Genomic DNA, 22,669 nt, shown 5'->3' on the forward strand with positions numbered 1-22,669 from the left:
TTTTGTCACTATACAATTAGTAATTAAGGTTTGCATCTGAATGGGCAGATAGTCGTCTCGCACTCGCGCACCCCCACACTCACGAGCGCAGAGGGTTGGACCCAGCCCGACACCTGTCGTTTTACGTCCCGGGTTGTTCGGTTACGTCTTTTCAATATATGTATTATACGTTGTTTGGTATCGTTTTTGTTCTTATGATGTTTATAATATATATTTATATATACACTAATCACTTTAGGATAAAATTACAAATAACAATAATTTTGGTTTTATTGGGGAGGTGCACTAGCTAAATAAAATAAAATGGCGGAAATGCGGCCGGTCCTAATCCCCTGCTCTTGTATGTGTGTGGTGTCTACGTGTGTGTTGGTTTAAAACTACCTGTGCCTCAGCCGCAGTTATTATTTGTTAATACTATAAGTTTGAATTTCTAACTGAAGTCATTTTTTATATAGGATAATAAAAAAAGTAATCTCAATTCTTAGACTTGAGGAGCTTTCTCCCTGAAGCGACTATGACTGGAGCGATTCTTTTCATTTGTTCGGCAATAAAACCAGTTTTACTATTGTTGTATCATATCATTTACAGGCTAATAAACAGGACAAATGATACCTCGGAGAAAAAATATTTCGCACTTTGTTTGTTTCTAGCAAATGATATATAGGGCAAATCAATTAAATTTTTCAATCAAAAAATGTATAAGGCACATATGAAGGAAAGATGATATTTCGAACAAACTATATCGTTTGGCACAGCTATACGTGCAAGGCTAATGTTAGATTATATAAGGTGGTCGGACAATAGTGTGAATTATTTACAACAACAAAACATTGATATTTTTATTAGTGAAACCCAGCCTTTTTTTGATTGTAACATTAAGCCTGTTCAAGATTCTGTGGAGATTTGTTAAAAGCAAAACACCGAAATAAGTAGTGTAAGAACTTTTAAAGTGGGGAAGAAAGGTTCGTAAAAAGAACATCTAGCTGGACCTATAGTCCCAAGATGATGGACATGGACGGGTTTCAAAGACCAACGTCCTCGCCCTTAAAAAACCTTTTGTAATTCCTTTCTACAGATCACATTCCTTGTAAATGAAAATTAGAATTATTTTTAAATACCAGTTATAATTCTAAAAAATTTATTTTCGATCAGATAAAAAATTAATAACACTTTATTTTGTGATACTACTTTGCAAACATTCTATGTAATGCGACGACATGAAATCTTCACGAAACGACCAGAATGAATGACGTCAACATTACTCAATAAACAAAAACAAGATGAAACATGACGAAAACAATAAATTAATACTGTGCAGAAATAATGGCGTTGTTTGCATAACAATAAGCTTACATTAATGATATCACTAAAAGCGGGTAAAATATAAGCTCTAATAATAATGGCGAGTGAGGTCTACACCTGAGTAATTGAATAATTGTTACAGCAGATATTGTTTTGTTAATAGGACAAAATGGTAAATACAATAGAATAGTCTACACATGTGAGGTAGTAATATCACAAGAGGACATTTTACTTTCAAGATTGAATACGTGAACAAACTGAGTTCTAATTTATCCAAACGAATTGAGTGAGTAAGGAAATGTTTCTCCCCTGACGATCGTTACTTCAAAGCGGCAAACTGCCTTCGTTTATTACACTTTTGTAGTCTACCGCACTTAACTAAGTATATCTTACTAGTCTGGAAACTATTTCAAATCTTTTATAGAACAGGAACGATTTTCTTTGATAATACGTAATTACATAATGCGTTTTTAAATAATTGTAATTTTACATGTTTCAGTTAAATTCTGCAGAGTATTAAAAAATTCCAGAAATAATTTAAATCGATATAATCATTAATAGAATAAGAAGAATACGTTTGAGCAATTATATTTCAAAATGATAGATATCTAGATAAGCCAATATCAATAAATCTTTCTGACATTTAAGCCATATAAGGATTTTATATTTTATAACCCACTCAAGTATTTTGTCAAAATTTACAAATATTTTTGGAATTTTTAAAAAAAAATTGTATCAATCATATTTAAATCCTATGGGTAGGTGAATGGAGAATCTTCTTCAATATTCGCTTCAATCTTCTTTTTAGTCAGAATATCCAGTTTGAAACATCTTATAGTATGACACACTTGCGGATCCACAGAACGGTTGAGTCACTATCACATTAAATGCTGAACTCAAAATTCCCTTATGACCTGGAACAAAACAAACGGTAACGTTGTTAATCCTAAAGGGAGAGAGAAAGGGTTTGAATCTCAAACTAGTTGCAAAAAAGGTCTCAAAATATTACCTCTCTTCCTCAGTTGTCTTACCTTCCTGCAGTTTCTTGTAGAGACGTTATAAATTGTATTTAAAACATTCTAAAAATATTCAATGTTTATAAATTAAATTAAAATTAAACTGTTGACCTTAATCATAGCGTTAGGGTAAGTAAGGCTGTGGCTCTAAAACCGAAAGGTCACTGGATAGATTCCCGCAGGGGGCAATCACTATTTGCAAAAGCGTTTAGACAGTTTACCCCTAAAGCAGTGTAGTTTGAGATATTATAATATAGGTATTATTTAAAAATACAAATATTTAAATGGGAGCCCAAATTTATAGATTTATTATATCGTTTTTCAGCTTTAAAGAGATTGAAATACAGATATGTGTAAATATAAATTTTCACTATATTAAACACTTAAACTCAAATACATTTTCTTTTACTAAATGTATATATATATTAACTGCCACTCCATCTCAGCTAGACATACAAATGGTCATACTATATGCAAGTGTGGCTTATTACAGTCAAATGTTGTATTTTAATTGCTGGGCTGGTATGTGTTTAACCCTAAAACTGTTGTTCATCAAAATTTTGATGGTCCATTCGGGAATGTTGTTCGTCAAAATTTTGACGAATAAACATTCCTTTGCATAATTACTCATTACAGTATATTCCGGCAACGTATCGATTCGATTCATGCACCATTGGATTCGGGAAAAAAAGCCTAAGGAATACTATAGTTTTATTCCTCTTTGTATTGTAGTTGCAACGTACCAAGTTCGTCGTTTGGAACGTAAAAGAAGATGATGCAATTCATTGTGACCGCCATGTTGTCGATGCCGTCTGATTTGTTTATGTGACGAGTCGTGTTTATTAGTAAGTTTTATTTGTGTTTTAGTGTTGTGTTTAGTGTGTGGTGAGTTGTTAGATATTGCAGTAGTACAAATAAATATATTTTAGAATAAATAAATTTCTTTTTACTGAAATATGTTTGATGAATTATCGAATCTGTGTAGGCTATGGCAAAATGACTTGGCTAAAATTCATTTCACGTAGTTTGTTATTGTTTTTCACTCACTAAACGTTATTTTAGGCACTCTTTTAGTTCTGAAATAACAATTTTCACAACCAAATATATATTTACCGTAATTTCTTTGGTTATGTATGATAACTGTTTGGACCATTCCAGGGTCATTGTTAGTCGCGTAGGCTATATACTGTTATTTTAGTAATACATGTAGTTGTAGAATCAAAATATATGTAATATATTTAGACACAGTTTATTTTTTTCTAAAACTACATAAAATTTCCCATCATATTATGTAAACCATAGATTTATAAATTTGGATATAATACAAGCTTTGAAACACATTTTATACTTTGCTGTTTGAAAATTTTTCGCAAAAGTTTATAGTAATGACAAAATGAAACTTTTTTCGACTCTTCAAAAAAATGTTATGGAATTTTTTTAAGGCCAAATTTAAATACTAATATTATTATATGTTTAATTCTGAACACAAAAATATATACTTCTATATATATTACTTTTAATTTATATTTTTAATACATTTTTTAAAAAACCCTTGCACGAGGCTCGAAAACATGCCGCCACTACAGGAAAAAATGACCGCCACTAGAAGGGTTAATACATAAGTCCGTATCCGATTCTCCCTGATTAGGAATGTCGAAGCTTCTCTTGAAGGGTATGTTTTAATTAGTGGCCTCCTCATTAATTTATGGCGAACTATTGCAAGACGTTCAGGATGTTAACTCACAGTGTGGTATTTATACTGGACTGAGCTTGGGAGTCGTCAGGAACTGGACAACATGATCTGTTCGGTGAGTATTGATAAGTTTAAAAATGTAATTTATCTACTAATAGGCGTAATTTATAGTTTAATTTTTTTGCATTTCCTTTAAATTATCTTTGTTTCTACATCTTGAGTTGACCTTAAATCCTGAGTTGTCCTGTGAGATTCAATCATTTAAGTCAGCAAATGAGATGTTTTAATTTATTAATTATTCTAATCTCATAATTTTGATTTGACGTTTATGCAAATAAAACTAATGGTGGGTGAAGGTTATTTTGAACTTATATCTAGCTATGATTTAATATAGTTCAAACTTTTGCTGAAACCACCGTAGTATAACATCAATATTTTGCTGGTTTTCTATACAAATTATATAAAAACAAATTGATAAAAATAATTTGCGTCTTTAATTACTTAGAATGAAGCCATTTTAAGATGTATTAAGTTGTGCATCTTTCAGTGATGCATGTTTTATTATTCAGGAACGTTATTGTTATTAATTAATAACAATTCAATTAGTGAGTTGAATAAATAATTTTACTGCTCCTTTACATGTGTAAATGTGATGTATATGTGCTTGTGAAATGCATGACTGTAATACAGGGTAATAGCATTAATGTTATACCTTTATTCCAGCGTATACTGATGTAATGCATATTAGTGAGTTGAATAAATAATTTTACTGCTCCTTTACATGTGTAAATGTGATGTATATGTGCTTGTGAAATGCATGACTGTAATACAGGGTAATAGCATTAATGTTATACCTTTATTCCAGCGTATACTGATGTAATGCATATTAGTGAGTTGAATAAATAATTTTACTGCTCCTTTACATGTGTAAATGTGATGTATATGTGCTTGTGAAATGCATGACTGTAATACAGGGTAATAGCATTAATGTTATACCTTTATTCCAGCGTATACTGATGTAATGCATATTAGTGGCTTGCTCCTATCATTAAACGTAGCTCAACTTGGATATTTGTAGGTTTTAATAATTATAGACTCAGAAACAGTACTTACTAAAAAGTGGATTGTTTTAAACAACTAGGCTTAACACACATACATAAAATTGTAGAATGCCAAATATTTATGCTACGCTGTATAAAGTTAAAATACAAATCTTATATCGCACATAAGTTACTGTTATATAGATTCTTTAAGAAGTAAATATTTTAAAAAAATCACATGTACTTAAACCGAAATATCATTAATGTCAATGTTATTACCATACTTTAAAATTGTTCAGTATTTTCTTCGTTTCATGTTCAGCAGTGCATTTCCCAGCCTCATTTGGTACAAAATACTTGTTATTAACTTTGGAAATAATGTTTTTATTACAGAATACGTACAAGAGCGGACGATATGGTGAGAATTCTGAAGCGTAACATGGATACTCGCACCATGTCGCTTCGTATCACAGAACTCTCGCCAAGCTTTATGGTACTGAAGTCTGGATACTGGCTGACTCAGGAAATCGCTGCCGCCAAGCAACACCGTATTCATCTGTTACAGTCTAACTAAACTGATCGTGATGTTTAAAATATATAAACAAGTTTTCCAATATAAATGCATTGTTTTAAATGAGTTCACTTACAAAGTGTAACTGACCACAGTAAAGCAGTAATCCAACCAACACCTTTTATTAATATAATACTTTTTGATTAGTTTATCTTTACTTATCGTTACTACTTTTCAAATTACTCAATATTAACTATTGGTGGAGATAGATAGGAAAATACTTTCGCAAATTGTTTTAAAATTGTTTATAAAACTACAGTTTATTTAACAAAAAAATTCAAAAGAATCATTCAATAAAATAATCTTGATCCAATATTCCAAATATTTTAATTTAATCTATGAAGTAGTACAAGGTCTTAAATAAAGTAAATTAATATTCCAAACTTCTTTCCCCCAAAAAGAAATAATAATCGTCCTAAAATTAAACTTTCTTCTAAAATTGAAATAAAATAAATCTTTCTAAATTTAAACCCAAATAAATCGACTTATTCTTATTTTTAAGCGAAGCTAAATAAAAATACAATTAAAACTTAGTTGAAAACTTCTTCGTGTCACGTGATCCACTTCCTGTTACAGTTGGCACGGATTCAAAGTAAAAACTGTAACTAAACTATATTTCTTCGAAAATTATTTACTTCAAATCTTGAAATCTTGGTGTATTAATCTATTATGACTGTTGAATATTAAATTTCTATTCCAAAAACCTTTAAATAATATTAAAATTGAAAACTTTACTTCAAACATTTTGATTTAACTTGTAGTATCTTGTAATCTTCCGTTAATTTAGTTAATCACCGATGTTTCTGTTATCCAAATTCTATCAAAGTAATACAAGTTTTCCTATAAAAGTAAACGTAGGTATTTAGCAATAATTTCCCCTACGAAAACGTAATTCAAATATAAAATTTGTACTTATACAAAATCCCATGCTGAAAGGTTTTTGGACAACATGATAATACACCAAAATGCCGAAGCGGGCTTCGCGAGCCGGAGGCTTAAATAGTGTCCCTTCCCTACCCTCATTACATCATCATCTGCGTGCACCCCTGATTGGTCTCCGAAGATCCGACCAAGAGGCTGAAGAAATTGATTATCCACTGTCCTACTCTATTGTAATCGATGTCCTGGGAATCAGCTGTCTGTCTGTACCATTACCTCCCTTCGCCTTGATCCTTTCTTGAGAAATTAGATTTTTGATTTACCTATGTTTTAACAATGCTAATTATTTCTAAAATATTTTAAATATATTTTCACCCATAATTATTTATTAATTAAATCTACAAACATTACATGTAAATTCCACGAGAAGAATTAATAGTACTTAATTTGTATAACATGTACATACTTATTCAGAATAAGCCGGAAGCGCTGTTTTAATAAAATTTCGGTTGGATACTAATACATAACATGGCAAAGTTCATAAAAAAATATATTATAAAATAATGATATTTGATGTGACTAGAATAAATTAGCACAAAATAATAAAATAGTCAAAATTAAATATTTATATGTGTAATATAGTATTTTAAACCGATTAAATTTAAAAAAAAAAATAATGTAATGTTTTATGTTATATCCCAAATCAACAATATTACAAATGCAAGCTATGGAATCCTAAACACTTTATTCGGATTTATTGTGTAATTTTATATTATTTAATCTCGTAAAAAGTATTCCCGATTACCCTATACGTGTTTCACTTTGTCGAAGAATTTAAACTTCGTGAAAGTTAAAAAATAATATCACTTTTATATCAGCAATTTTTATACCTACAATAATCCAATATAACAAGTAATGGATTGTTTACAGGGTAAGATTAGAAAATTAATACACTTTATATCAAGCAGTGTTTTTAAGTTCTACGTACGTATATCATATTTATATGGAATTTGAGAGACAAAGCTCTTATTGTTGCCAAACGTGTTTGTAGTGTAGTAAAAAGATCTGTCACGATATCACTAACAAGAAGAATAACTAAAAAGAATAATAATATATAGATCAAAAGGTTCAACCACCGAGCACTGATGATGATTTAGGTGTTGAGATGGAGATCTCGTGCTTTGATTTGGACTGAGAGATAATACTGACATTGACGTCAAGAACTAACATTTATTGTCAACAGTGATATTACAGCAACACTTAAAGTAAGGTGAAACATTACCTTGTGATATAAAGTGTATAAGGTTTAACAATGAACTCAAACCAATTTAAGTGGTAGTTTTTTTTATTATGGACTCCATTACGCCATTCCCTGAACTTTCATAACATATCTTTTAATAAATCCACGAGTATAACAAAGACTACCATTTTTTCGCTCTGTTTCTTAATAAACAGTAATCTTTAAAGTCTCTCAAAAATTTATTTATAAGCTTTCTATTTCTTTTGCTTAGCCAATCTGTACGCATATACTCATTCGTCTCAGTATATTCGTAATCGTGTATTTAAAGTATTAGCTCAATTTAACTTTTTAATTGAAGCGGAAAATAAATAAAATAAACCAAATCAATCATTGATAAAACGATATTCTTTAAATCTCTTATGTGTTTTTATAACTAAATTAGATATTTGTCTTCTGTTAATAAATCCAAGAAAAACCAAGCTGTTGAATAATGGAGGTAAGTAAAATACGAGGAGGAAGATCTGAGATATAAATGAGGAACATCGTAATTATCTGTTATCATCTCTTTTTAGAGAAAAACAAACAATCAAGATATATGATCAGTTTTCCTTACACAATGTTACATTATATTACACAGGGCTGATAGTTTCCTATCCGGAACCCCTTGGTTGTCCGGAACACCGTCATGATGCGCTTCCTCGGATCTCGACGCTGGGTGACTAGGTCTACAAGGCACGAACTCGGCATCTCTTTGATTCGGCTGATTCCTCGGAGTAAGACCATATCAGGGTCTGGTCTTTCCGTGATAGCTCTGCTCCAATGCACAACCCGAGATGCCCCAGGGCATTGCTGGACGACCCTTCCTAGGTGCTTCACTCATCTAGACTTGCCGTCCATCCTCAAGCTCTGCCGACAACATACACCTTCATCGTTCACCTACTTGTTATCGACTTGACTCCATTAACTACACTTCAGCACTGTATCGTTCTCCCCCAGCACTAAAGTGTATGCTGTAATACACTGATGCTTTGCTTTCCAGCAGTCATTGGGACATTTTTTTCAGATGCTGCTCTGAGGGGAACCATCCCGTCTTCCACGGTTAATTATATTAAAGAAAATAATATTCAGACCATTTGTTGTTTTTGGAAGACGAATGAGAAACGACATTTCAGTGTTTTATTTCATAACACAGCAATCACACCACCAGATTTCCAATTATGTTATTATAATTAGTGTTACAACCGATGAAACAGAAAATGAGAATTCAGCGAGTTGTACTCATAAATCAGGTAATTATTTTTTTAATGGTTGCTAGATAAGTATGTTTGCAAATTAAACATTTAATAGTGTGTATGCGTCCGTGCGTGCGTGCGCGCGCGTGTATAAATAAATAAATAAATAAATATATATATATATATATATATATATATATATATATTGCATTAGGAGCTTAAGTTCGTATATCAAAGACCGATTAGCGGCTTATGGTGTACTTCGTTGCCTATTCTTTGAACATATAATTATAAAAATATTTATTTTGTTCTTTTATTGTAATAATATTATCTATTAAAATCTATATCTAATAATATAAATCTATTATATCTCAAATTCTTTACCATTATAATGCTCAATTTAAAATGACAGTTTGAAAGACATTTTATAATCTTACATTATACCAAAGTACAATATAATTCCTGGCATTATTGTGACATAGCCTACTTAGTTAAGTGGAGTAGACTCTGCAAAAGTATAATAAACGAAGGCAGTTTGCCGCTTTGAAGTAACGATCGTCAGGGGAGAAACGTTTCCTTACTCACTCAATTCGTTTGGATAAATTAGAACTCAGTTTGTTCACGTATTCAATCTTGAAAGTGGCAAATTGTTTGTAAAATGTTCTGTTGCGTTATTGCTACCTCAATTGTGTATCCTCTCGTATTTACCATATTTTTATATTACCCAAACATGATATCTTATGTAAATTATTCAATTAGCCAGGCATGAGATCTCACTCGATATTATTGCCTATAATTTACCCGCTTCCAGAACTATAATTAATGTAAGCAACTAATAAAATTATTTCTGCAAAGTTCAATAATTTATTGTTTATTATTGTTTCTATCATGTTTTGGTGTAGTATACTAATAAATTATAGTTTTCTGAAAACCAATGCAAATGAACAAAAACAACATAATATATGCTTTAATCATTATACAATCAGTCTATGAGTTAACTATATTGATTTTGTCCTGTAATAATTTTCTGAGACAAACCTTATTCACTTCTTTTAATTGTGATGCATTTAATTATTTTCTACTGAAGTGATGTCCAAAATTACCGATATTCGAAGATTCATTCAACTCATCACAAGAGTGTTAGACCATTGATGAAAACAGGACTAGCATCGAAACAGCTCAAATAACTTAATAAAAAGTCTTGACTGTTTTTTTTCCCAGTATCAATACTTGTCAATGAGTCTAGCGAACTTTACTACGATTTCTCTGAAACTAATTATCCGCAATCTTTCTGGCGTGCACCAATTCCCAAGTCAGGTTTTTCCCACTGTCTTCTCTCCCATAAATGTCTATGACATTTTGCACTTGGAATATCAATTTAATTTATAATTAGTGAGTTACTCGTCATTTTCAGTATTTTAACCTCTACGGAAATATTGTATATGGTAAGGAAGAATACACTTACCTTCCTCGAATCCGCATCCAAGCAATTGTTTTAGATGATGTTATAAGCATTTAACTATACTTCACGCCACATAATATGCAGACGTGGGTATGTACTGTGATATTAAAACTATATAACTAAACATATGAAATAAATTCACCAAGTTCACATTCTTAGATTTAAAAAAAAACTGTATTATTTTCTATATTATTTAGACATCTTAATCTGTTGGGGATTGTTTCTGTTTATTCTTTTCAGACTATGCATACCAACTATAATGTTACAAGTCACATGTATAATAATGGAAGTCGTCCTTATTGACACGGATAATAAATAGATAAAAACAAAAGCAAGAGAGTCACAACATGGCAGTTCATTTAATACATTTCTTGTTTTCTACTTCTACATTAAATATTGAATCTATTGAAATTATTGAAGAATGCATAACATTTGAGTAAATTACCACTCAATCGTCACTCACAGCACATGGGCAAGTATTTAGAAATGTTTTCATCAAAATGATTAACCTTAAATTAAGCAATCATAGCAAAATAATTTGTATTGAATCTCAGCCTTTTAAAGTTTTTTACTGGACAAAATCCCATACGATATGATCTTTTAGTGGGAGTGTTATTCAAGTACAACTAAGAAAATAAATTATCATTAATGTATATCTAGTATAAGTACAATAAATTCCAATCATAATTTATCTTTTAAAATAGTTAATTGGTGTAATTTTCGAAGAATAAAAAAATATTACAAGGAATTATTAGCATAAGAAAGTATAAATAACAAAGTAATTGAAGTTGGAATACGATTTTGAAAGAAATTGTTCAGTGTTTTTGCCGTTCGCATACACAATAATCACAGATAGTAAAATGTAGGCTGTGATGGCTTCCCCACTACAAGTGACATACACCGAGAGCCGAGCCGCCTCACATGGTAATTATGCCGGTCCTTACTTCACGCCGGGACAAAGGCCTCTTGCTTGAAGCATCTCCTCTGTCTCTCGCGCCTTACACAGTGTCAGGGCAAACTTTGGCAGAATATAGTTAAAAGTGCTTCCCCACTACAAGTGACATACACCGAGAGCCGAGCCGCCTCACATGGTAATTATGCCGGTCCTTACTTCACGCCGGGACAAAGGCCTCTTGCTTGAAGCATCTCCTCTGTCTCTCGCGCCTTACACAGTGTCAGGGCAACTTTGGCAGAATATAGTTAAAAGTGCTTCCCCACTACAAGTGACATACACCGAGAGCCGAGCCGCCTCACATGGTAATTATGCCGGTCCTTACTTCACGCCGGGACAAAGGCCTCTTGCTTGAAGCATCTCCTCTGTCTCTCGCGCCTTACACAGTGTCAGGGCAACTTTGGCAGAATATAGTTAAAAGTGCTTCCCCACTACAAGTGACATACACCGAGAGCCGAGCCGCCTCACATGGTAATTATGCCGGTCCTTACTTCACGCCGGGACAAAGGCCTCTTGCTTGAAGCATCTCCTCTGTCTCTCGCGCCTTACACAGTGTCAGGGCAAACTTTGGCAGAATATAGTTAAAAGTGCTTCCCCACTACAAGTGACATACACCGAGAGCCGAGTCGCCTCACATGGTAATTATGCCGGTCCTTACTTCACGCCGGGACAAAGGCCTCTTGCTTGAAGCATCTCCTCTGTCTCTCGCGCCTTACACAGTGTCAGGGCAAACTTTGGCAGAATATAGTTAAAAGTGCTTCCCCACTACAAGTGACATACACCGAGAGCCGAGTCGCCTCACATGGTAATTATGCCGGTCCTTACTTCACGCCGGGACAAAGGCCTCTTGCTTGAAGCATCTCCTCTGTCTCTCGCGCCTTACACAGTGTCAGGGCAAACTTTGGCAGAATATAGTTAAAAGTGCTTCCCCACTACAAGTGACACACACCGAGAGCCGAGCCGCCTCACATGGTAATTATGCCGGTCCTTACTTCACGCCGGGACAAAGGCCTCTTGCTTGAAGCATCTCCTCTGTCTCTCGCTGCGCTTTTTTTTACACAGTGTCAGGGCAACTCTTGGCAGAATATAGTTAAAAGTGCTTCCCCACTACAGTGACATACCACCGAGAGCCGAGCCGCCTCACATGGTAATTATGCCGGTACTTACTTCACGCCGGGACAAAGGCCTCTTGCTTGAAGCATCTCCTCTGTCTCTCGCGCTTTACACAGTGTCAGGGCAACTCTTGGCAGAATATAGTTAAAAGTGCTTCCCCACTACAATTGACATACACCGAGTGCCGAGCGCCTCACATGGTAATTATGCCGGTACTTACTTCACGCCGGGACAAAGGCCTCTTGCTTGAAGCATCTCTCTCTGTCTCTCGCGCCTTACACAGTGTCAGGGCAAACTTTGGCAGAATATAGTTAAAAGTGCTTCCCCACTACAAGTGACATACACCGAGAGCCGAGCCGCCTCATATGGTAATTATGCCGGTCCTTACTTCACGCCGGGACAAAAGGCCTCTTGCTTGAAGCAATCTCCTCTGTCTCTCGCGCTTTACACAGTGTCAGGGCAAACTTTGGCAGAATATAGTTAAAAGTCCTTCCCCACTACAAGTGACACACACGAGAGCCGAGCCGCCTCACATGGTAATTATGCCGGTCCTTACTTCACGCCGGGACAAAGGCCTCTTGCTTGAAGCAATCTCCTCTGTCTCTCGCGCCTTACACAGTGTCAGGGCAAACTTTGGCAGAATATAGTTAAAAGTGCTTCCCCACTACAAGTGACATACACCGAGAGCCGAGTCGCCTCACATGGTAATTATGCCGGTCCTTACCTCACACGCCGGGGACAAAGGCCTCTTGCTTGAAGGCATCTCCTCTGTCTCTCGCGCCTTACACAGTGTCAGGGCAAACTATGGCAGAATATAGTTAAAAGTGCTTCCCCACTACAAGTGACACCACACCGAGGGCCGAGCCGCCTCACATGGTATTATGCCGGTCCTTACTTCACGCCGGGACAAAGGCCTCTTGCTTGAAGCATCTCCTCTGTCTCTCGCGCCTTACACAGTGTCAGGGCAAACTTTGGCAGAATATAGTTAAAAGTCCTTCCCCACTACAAGTGACACACAACCGAGAGCCGAGCCGCCTCACATGGTAATTATGGCCGCGGTCCTTACTTCACGCCGGGACAAAGGCCTCTTGCTTGAAGCATCTCCTCTGTCTCTCGCGCCTTACACAGTGTCAGGGCAAACTTTGGCAGAATATAGTTTAAAAGTGCTTCCCCACTACAAGTGACACACACCGAGAGCCGAGCCGCCTCACATGGTAATTATGCCGGTCCTTACCTCATCGCCGGGACAAAGGCCTCTTGCTTGAAGCATCTCCTCTGTCTCTCGCGCCTTACACAGTGGTCAGGGCAAACTTTGGCAGAATATATTTAAAAGTTGCTTCCCCACTTACAAGTGACATACACCGAGAGCCGAGCCGCCTCACATTGGTAATGTATGCCGGTCCTTACCTCACGCCGGGACAAAGGCCTCTTGCTTGAAGCATCTCCTCTGTCTCTCGCGCCTTACACAGTGTCAGGGCAAACTTTGGCAGAATATAGTTAAAAGTGCTTCCCCACTACAAGTGACATACACCGAGAGCCGAGCCCGCCTCACATGGTAATTATGCCGGTCCTTACCTCACGCCGGGACAAAGGCCTCTTGCTTGAAGCATCTCCTCCTGTCTCTCGCGCCTTACACAGTGTCAGGGCAAACTTTGGCAGAATATAGTTAAAAAGTGCTTCCCCACTACAAGTGACATACACCGAGAAGCCGAGCCGCCTCACATGGTAATTATGCCGGTCCTTACCTCACGCCGGGACAAAGGCCTCTTGCTTGAAGCATCTCCTCTGTCTCTCGCGCCTTACACAGTGTCAGGGCAAAATTTGGCAGAATATAGTTAAAAATGCTTCCCCACTACAATTGACATACACCGAGAGCCGAGCCGCCTCACATGGTAATTTATGCCGGTCCTTACTTCACGCCGGGACAAAGGCCTCTTGCTTGAAGCATCATCCTCTGTCTCTCGCGCCCTTACACAGTGTCAGGGCAAACTTTGGCAGAATATAGTTTTAAAAGTGCTTCCCCCACTACAAGTGACATACACCGAGAGCCGAGCCGCCTCACATGGTAATTATTGCCGGTCCTTACTTCACGCGTGGGACAAAGGCCTCTTGCTTGAAGCATCTCCTCTGTCTCTCGCGCCTTACACAGTGTCAGGGCAAACTTTGGCAGAATATAGTTAAAAGTGCTTCCCCACTACAAGTGACATACACCGAGAGCCGAGCCGCCTCACATGGTAATTATGCCGGTCCTTACTTCACGCCGGGACAAAGGCCTCTTGCTTGAAGCATCTCCTCTGTCTCTCGCGCCTTACACAGTGTCAGGGCAAACTTTGGCAGAATATAGTTAAAAGTGCTTCCCCACTACAAGTGACATACACCGAGAGCCGAGCCGCCTCACATGGTAATTATGCCGGTCCTTACTTCACGCCGGGACAAAGGCCTCTTGCTTGAAGCATCTCCTCTGTCTCTCGCGCCTTACATAGTGTCAGGCCAAACTTTGGTACAGCATATTTTAAGAGTTGCAAACCGTGAAATTGGGCGTTTAAATCCAATAACATTGAAACACTAAGGTTTACAAAAACATGAAGTTAAAAATCAACTTATATACTTTTAATCAAATAGTTTTGCAGTAAATATAAAACTTACCTCAATACATATATTACCTTCTGCTGTACTCTCAAGATGTTCCGGTAATGACTTAATTATTTGTTTTCGTGTCTTGATTCCTACACTCGGAGACATCGGGTTCTGTTAGGGTTAAGTTTATTGAGTATCAACCACTATTAGTGTGAATGTAATGGTAATATAACCAAGCAACAGAAGCATATAATGGAATGTCACACTTTACATTCCCTGCGCTTCGTTCATATTCTACATACTGCAGTTTGGTTCTATTCCAGACTTGGCTGTTAAAGGATCAACTGATGAAGGATATTTACAAAGTTATATATTAGTGTTATACCGTATATATTCCAGAATATTAACTCTTTTAGTCCAAATTTAGGGTTATTCTTAATATTATTAACTCAGGTACTTCAAAATAAAATAAAATCAAACAGAGATAGTAATAGATTGAAACTACTGAATATGTTGTATGAGCTGTTTTATGGGATAGCCCCAAATGTGGTTCTTCAAACAGAGCATTTAAAATATTGTATTATAGATAGTAAACGCTAAATTGCAGAATGGATGATGATGATGAAGATGATGATCTTACATAGTTCTAATACGTTTATAAAGTAGGTGTACGCCAGACCATATGTGGACTAACAGACTTAGCTGTTGCATGCGAAAGATCATGACTACAGCTCATTTTATTTAGAGATATTTTTCGGACAGAAAGACAGACAGATAGAGAGAAAAGAAATTATCCAGCATCTTGAATGATGGGCTTCAATGACCCTCATCCAAATCGAATGAAGGGGAGTGTACTATAATCAAACCCTAGCTTAATTCTATCTCGAGATTTTTTGCTAAAATAAATCAGACAGACAAACACAGATTGACAGAAAATGAATAATTCTAGTAATAAAAAAATATACAACATTTGAAGGATATAGCTCTATTCGTTATTGAGATATCTTGCAGAAAACTACGCTTCACCAACGCTCAGCCAACTCTCATGAACAAACACGGAATATAATCGAACTTAACGTTGCCTTTTTAAAAAGAAAGTTTCATGCACAATTTTAAAACTTTGCATCCATTCTTTCCCGAGATAGAGAAACGAGGAAACAGACAGACAGAAGGGAACTTTTGGCAGCCCTTTGAGTGACAGGCTTTTCTAACGCTTAGCTAATAAGTAATATTCAATAATACGTTAGGAAAATGATACTATCACCTCAAAACCAACGTGCAAAACTCGTCTGATGCGGAAGTAAAGATAACTTACTCGTACTTTCTCGTATCGAAGTACAGACAAAGTTGAAGTAACCGCCTGTGAAAATTGTTCAAGCAATGCAGATAATCTACTTCATTACGTTGTTTACGCAGAGAATAAACTTCTTCTTATAGAGGTTTTAAAATCCAAATTGTACAAGCAATGCAGAGATCAACTATTAAATCCAAAACGAGCCATGCACCACTATGAATGTACCTTATTTTTATTTTTTCGTGTTTAAGTTCTTGGACCTAATATCGATAACGAAAACAACAATGAATCACCTTATTAAAACTGTTAATTATGACCTAAATAAAACCCGTAGTAATTTACAAAGCCAGCAGTCAATGAAGGTGGAAGAAATTGTACAAATTATTGTATGACATACAAGACACAGTGACGTCAGTGATTATCATTGTCCATCATGTTTATGAGTTTACGTTATTACATGTCAGTTTATAACACATACAAAACATTTGCATCGCAGTTGTAAAACAATTAGATAAATGTAATGTCACTGTTACAAAAGGATTTACACTCAGAACTGGACAGATAACTGTTTATTGTTTAACAGCTCTACAAGTATAAAGTAAATACTCTTACTTGTCCACGTAATATGTTTTAAATATAATAAATAAAATTTCCAAGCTGTAACGCTCTTTGAACTTGTTTTATTTTGAAATAACAATGTAAAAATAAGCAAACAACAATGTAGGTTAAATTGAGTCACGAAGTGACATTACAATACGAGTTTTATTCAATTAACGGAGTTTACGTTGAACAAATATTTTTGATCTGCCAACTTTCATTGAATTACATTAAAAGCAGCTCTTTAATTGCGTGAAAATACAATAAAGCAAACAATCAGCAAATAAACATTGGTGTTATGTTGTGTAACATTTAAAATGTGTATTTTTTTGTTAATGAAATAAGAGTGTAATTAGCGTTTTGAAAATCATTAAATTACCTATTGAGTGACCTCACTATTTCTTATTGTTCCAGGAAGGTAAAAGTAATGTGATTCATATAATAGTTTCTTTTAATCATAAAATAAAGATGTAAAAATATATTAATTTATAAAATTATCATTTAAAACAACAATAACTAATTTAGAAGTTTATTTATAAGCATACTGTACAGGAATATTAATTTCCAAGCTAGCTTGAAAACGTAATTGGAATACAATATTAAAATAAAATAACTATCGTTATATATAAAACAATGATAAAAACACACACGTTCCGTATCAAATATGTTTAACACCTAAGGTTCCAATTTTCAAATCGTAGTATTCTCTTTTCTAACATAAAACGGTGGAAATTGCCCGAAATACTTCCACTCAACTTTATGAATTTCAACTCTGGAAGAGAGGTTAAAAATATACGAAGTATAAAAGTCAAGGAAGTATCGATCGTATTACAGATAACGACTAAGGTATTACATAACGTTTACTACAAATGACGCCAGTAGAGCTGCAGTTGACCTTATTTTATATCTATAGTTAGTGAAGTAATATCTTTATTTGATTCCTGTAATTTGATTAAGTTGTGTAATATTTGAATAAAAATTAGAATTATGGTTTTGAGTCATAGTGACCACAAATTATTCATAGACTATAGCTAGGAGTTTTTCAGATTCAAGCGGAAAATACTTTTCAACTGATACCCATTCATCTGTTGAGTTTATAATCACAAAATGGTTTATAAAGTCAAGAAACATATTCGGTTTGCTTACAGTAATATTTTTCAACTTAGATTGAATCATAGTTACCGTTTAATTATTATTAAAAGAAAACTTGAGAAGCCCTAAAATACTTATAGAAGGATGAACAATTTTTTCCAGAATCCTGAGAACACAATGCTTACAGAAGTTCAAAATTTAAAGTTTCTAGATTAATAGTACAAACCAGTATATAGTAGAATCATTATATTATAATACTTTATTAGCCAGTTAGAACATTAATCAGTTCTTGTACGATAACGTAAGATAATAACACTAAACTATTCGAAACTTAAAATACTTACGGTTACGACATGTACGATTGTCATGGCTGTGATAAGTAATAAGATAGCATTGTCAATAGAACAGATGTATATAAGATTACGATTACGAGTCACGATGCACGATTGTACTGTGAGACCGGAAGTGGCAGCTGACGATTCGCTCCCAGGCTTTCCCGAGCCTGTCAATCATTGGCTGATCCTGGCCATAAGTGACATTATCTCATACTTGTAGTCCTGTACTATGAGGACTCTGGATTAGCGAGATTTGGAGTGACGATAAATACGGTATTACGACTTTTGCTGTTTTACGGTTTGTTGTTTGCCCGTTTGTCGTCTCTGTTTACAATATTCAATTTAAACTTGGTGCATTGCAAACTTTGGTTAGGCAAGAGAGTTTATTCTGGCCTTAGTCATCATGAAAATTGAGAGATGGCATCGTTTTGACGTAAGGATACTAAGGGCTTAATGACAACACTCAAAGAAACAACGATGACCAATTACAATGGTCGTTTGGAATCTTGGTTTCGAAATCTGTTATGTGGATACTTTTGTTTCTATGGTTGATAAGCACTAACTACTTTTACAAATATTTACTTAATTTTATTTAGTCATAAACTACTTATAAATACAAATAGTGCAAATCATTACTTACACAGTGCAAGTGACTTTTTGACTTATTACAAATCCATTCTTGATAAAAAAGGTTAAAACCGCCAAAAAACGAATCTTTACAAATATTCCACAAATTGTCACCACATTTATTCTAGTTCAATTACGTTCGTATTCACCCCGTGAATTAAAATCCCGCACCGTATTGAAGAAATAAGAATTACTCCTGTCGAACGAGTGGTTATCCTATATTAAAGTTGTGGTCAATTATACTGACGGCTAGCCTAGACTGCATTGATGCCTTCTTGTGCTCATTCATACTATTAGCTCACACGTTATATACTTAACTTGGTCATACATAAAACATTTTCTATGAATTTAAAAAGAAAGTAGTTGGAATCACTTATGTCAATGTCACTTTGCACATTATCACTGTTAATGCGGTCTGTGGATAGCGTATAAAGTACATCCATATCACTTTGGATTCCCATCTTGAATTCACGAGTCATGTAAAATTTATATTATAAAGGTGAAGACGTTATATAGACGTGTAAAATATTGCCAGTGTCTGCTATGTTGGAAATTGTCCACTAAAAATTTTTTTCTACTGTGCACTATGCTTTTCTATCTTTCGCTCGTTGTCTTACTCGGGAAAATGTAATCGTTCTCACTAGATTGTAGAGTTTTGAGATTTGTCTACAATCTCAAAAAATTTTAATTATAGTCGTATTAGTGAAATTAGGTTAAGTTGTAGGGTGTATACGCTTAAAGATTGCTGTGACTTGCAAAGTGTTCAACTTATATACAAAGTTCTTCAGACTGACAAGACTGAATATCTCAGGCAAAAGTTTTTTCAGTCATGAAATAAACACTCGCAGTACTCGACAACACGGCCTACTTTATTTGCCAAGGGTGCGTACTTTATTATCCAAGCTTTTAGATACTTTGGACCGGAAATATAAAATGCTTTGTCCCCTGCTTTGAAGAACCAAAGTTGTTGTTCGTTTAAAATTCACATCAAAAAGATATTAATTAATTTTATTTAGATTTAATTTTACAACGATGATTATTTGTTTGTATGTTATGGCAAGAGTCTTGTAAATCGGAGTCTGTAACTTAGAAGAACGCTTGCTGAATAAAGACGTTATTTATTTATACACGGATGGGCGGTTACGTTCTAGAAAAGGTGGAAAATGTATTTAAAAACAATGATATTAATTATATTTAATATAACATTTTGTTTTACATAATACATATTTAATATAAAAGACCCGTATCATATTGCCGGAGAACAGTAGATGGCGCAACGGCTCGCCTCTGGTAGAATGAAGCGTCTATCAACAAGCAGCTTAACTGTGCTTGGAAATCAACGACTACTATATTGTTTTATTTCAACAATCAGTTGGACCGTATTGTGTTACCGTTTAAATACACGCTCTCGGTCTCAACCAATTTATAGTCTACATTGTATTATTGTTTTTACTTAATTAAAAATTACTTGTTCACGTATTATCCTGCAGGATCCCTTAGCGCTAAGCCTGGTCGTCTTGGAGCGCAGAGTTATTTATTACTTAAGGCACAGCATTTCGGCTGCTTACGAAAACCACCGCTTGAGTGCTGCATGGTCGACAATATTAACCAATAAGCGGAATACGATACCAGAGCTGCAGAGGAATCCGTGTGAGAGGTGATGAATTGATGACAGGCGTTGCGAATTTCGAATCTAGCTTCATTTCATCTTCCGGTTAGTGCGGCGTCTGACATCTGACACTGGTACAAATTGACTCCTGGAATCTGGAGTCCACATCTGTCTGAAGAGGTCCATAAAAGTCCGCGGCGAACTCTTTGGACCGTTTCGACATCAGATATACCTAGGCACAAAGGAGCTCTGTCTGGACTCAACTCCAATGTAATCTAGATGAAGAGGTGTTCTCACTGGACCATCAGGTGCACAAGAGTGCACTACGATGTTTTAGACCGATCCCAAAGAATGATGGAGCGACCGAGTCTTTTTTGTTCAATGCGAATGTTGAGTTTAGCTCAATTTAACCTTCCGCTGTGCGGTGTCTGGAATCTGGCACTGCCGGTGGACCTGCTTGGTTTTGTTTGAAATACTCAATTATGGAAATCTATTTCTTTTTATTACACCTTGTAAATGTCCAGCAAAACGGTGATTAAAACAAGGGCGTAAAATGGTAAAATATTTAGCATTATTTTTAAGCAGTGTCATTTATATGTACCTCTACTTCCTCACTTACGATTTAATGCGTTGCCTTTAGTTTGCTTAATATTTAGATTGATACATTATAGGATCTTTCTCCACATTAAAAAATAATATGTCAAAGGCTTTATTAAAAATGGTGGTCTATTAGTATGTATTACACAAGGTTATGGAGTTTACTTGTTAGCTACATGTTATTTACGGCTCTCGCGTTGCAATCAATTCTTCATTGTATCTGGGAACATCCAATAAAAAGAACTATTATGTATGCAGCAAAAAGTGATAAAGGAGCAATATTTCTGTTATCACATCGAGCGGCATTACTACTCGCTGTGCCAGCAGTATCTGTACAATTTCCGCTAGAAAATAACGCACTTCCGGTTAGAGAAGTCAGTCGCACACCCTATGCGACAGAATTAAACTGCTCTGGTGCCATATAAAATATCAATACCACAAGACTTTCAACTTGAGTTACCAGCAAGGATTATTACTAAATATGATTACTGAATGTAGAAGATAGATGTATTATTTATAAAATGATAAAACTGTTTAACTCGATTTCCAAAGAAAATACAGTATTACTTTTAAAGTACTTTAGATTCCACTAAAGCTTTACGTATACAACTAAGTCTGTGGGAATTTACTTTCAACAACTAAAATATATTGAAGAAACGTTCTATCGATCGAATTTGGCCAAATATGTAAATAGTTAGAAAAATATAATCGGCCAAACCAGTAATGAACTAATCATTCGTTTTCTCTTTTATTAAAACTTCTAAGTTGCAAAGTTTGCTTGAGCAAGCTCAAGATATGCAATAATCTGTAGAGAGCTTTACCACGATAAACTTGAATACTTTATAATCCTTAGTGGCTGTGGGTAAACCAAGTATTCCCCATAAGAATACTATGTGGAAACTTTCCGGCATTAATCATTAGATAAACGCAAGGAAAATATTTATGTCTTGACTCGCTTAGTTCAGTTAAAATTCTGTACGTGCACTTCTATGAAAAATGAATGTTCTATGCACATATGGAATAACGCTTGAATAAATCCGCGTAGAAATTCTGCGCCTAAAAATTCATTGTAACGTTCCAAACTCTACGTTCCTTTCCTAACACAGTTTTTTAAAATTTCCTACAAATTTATACTTCTATACCGGTTTAATATAAAATGTCATAAACAGCCACAATTTGAAACTATTAATTAAATTTTGAGGCAAAATATCCGTACAGTAAAAGGTGGATCTTTATTTTTTTAGGTGGATTTTTATTTGCTCAACAATATAAATCTGGAGATTTCAAACCATAACACGGTAAACTTCTCTTTCAAAAACTTAATATTATAACACTGCCTTCTATTTATGTATTATATGTGCTCTTGTATGTAAAAGATAATTTGAACTACCTTTCTAACCATATAGGCTAATACTCATAGTTACTACACACGTAATATAAA

The sequence above is a fragment of the Homalodisca vitripennis genome, chromosome 1, assembly GCF_021130785.1.
Source record: "Homalodisca vitripennis isolate AUS2020 chromosome 1, UT_GWSS_2.1, whole genome shotgun sequence".
NCBI lineage: Eukaryota > Metazoa > Arthropoda > Insecta > Hemiptera > Cicadellidae > Homalodisca > Homalodisca vitripennis.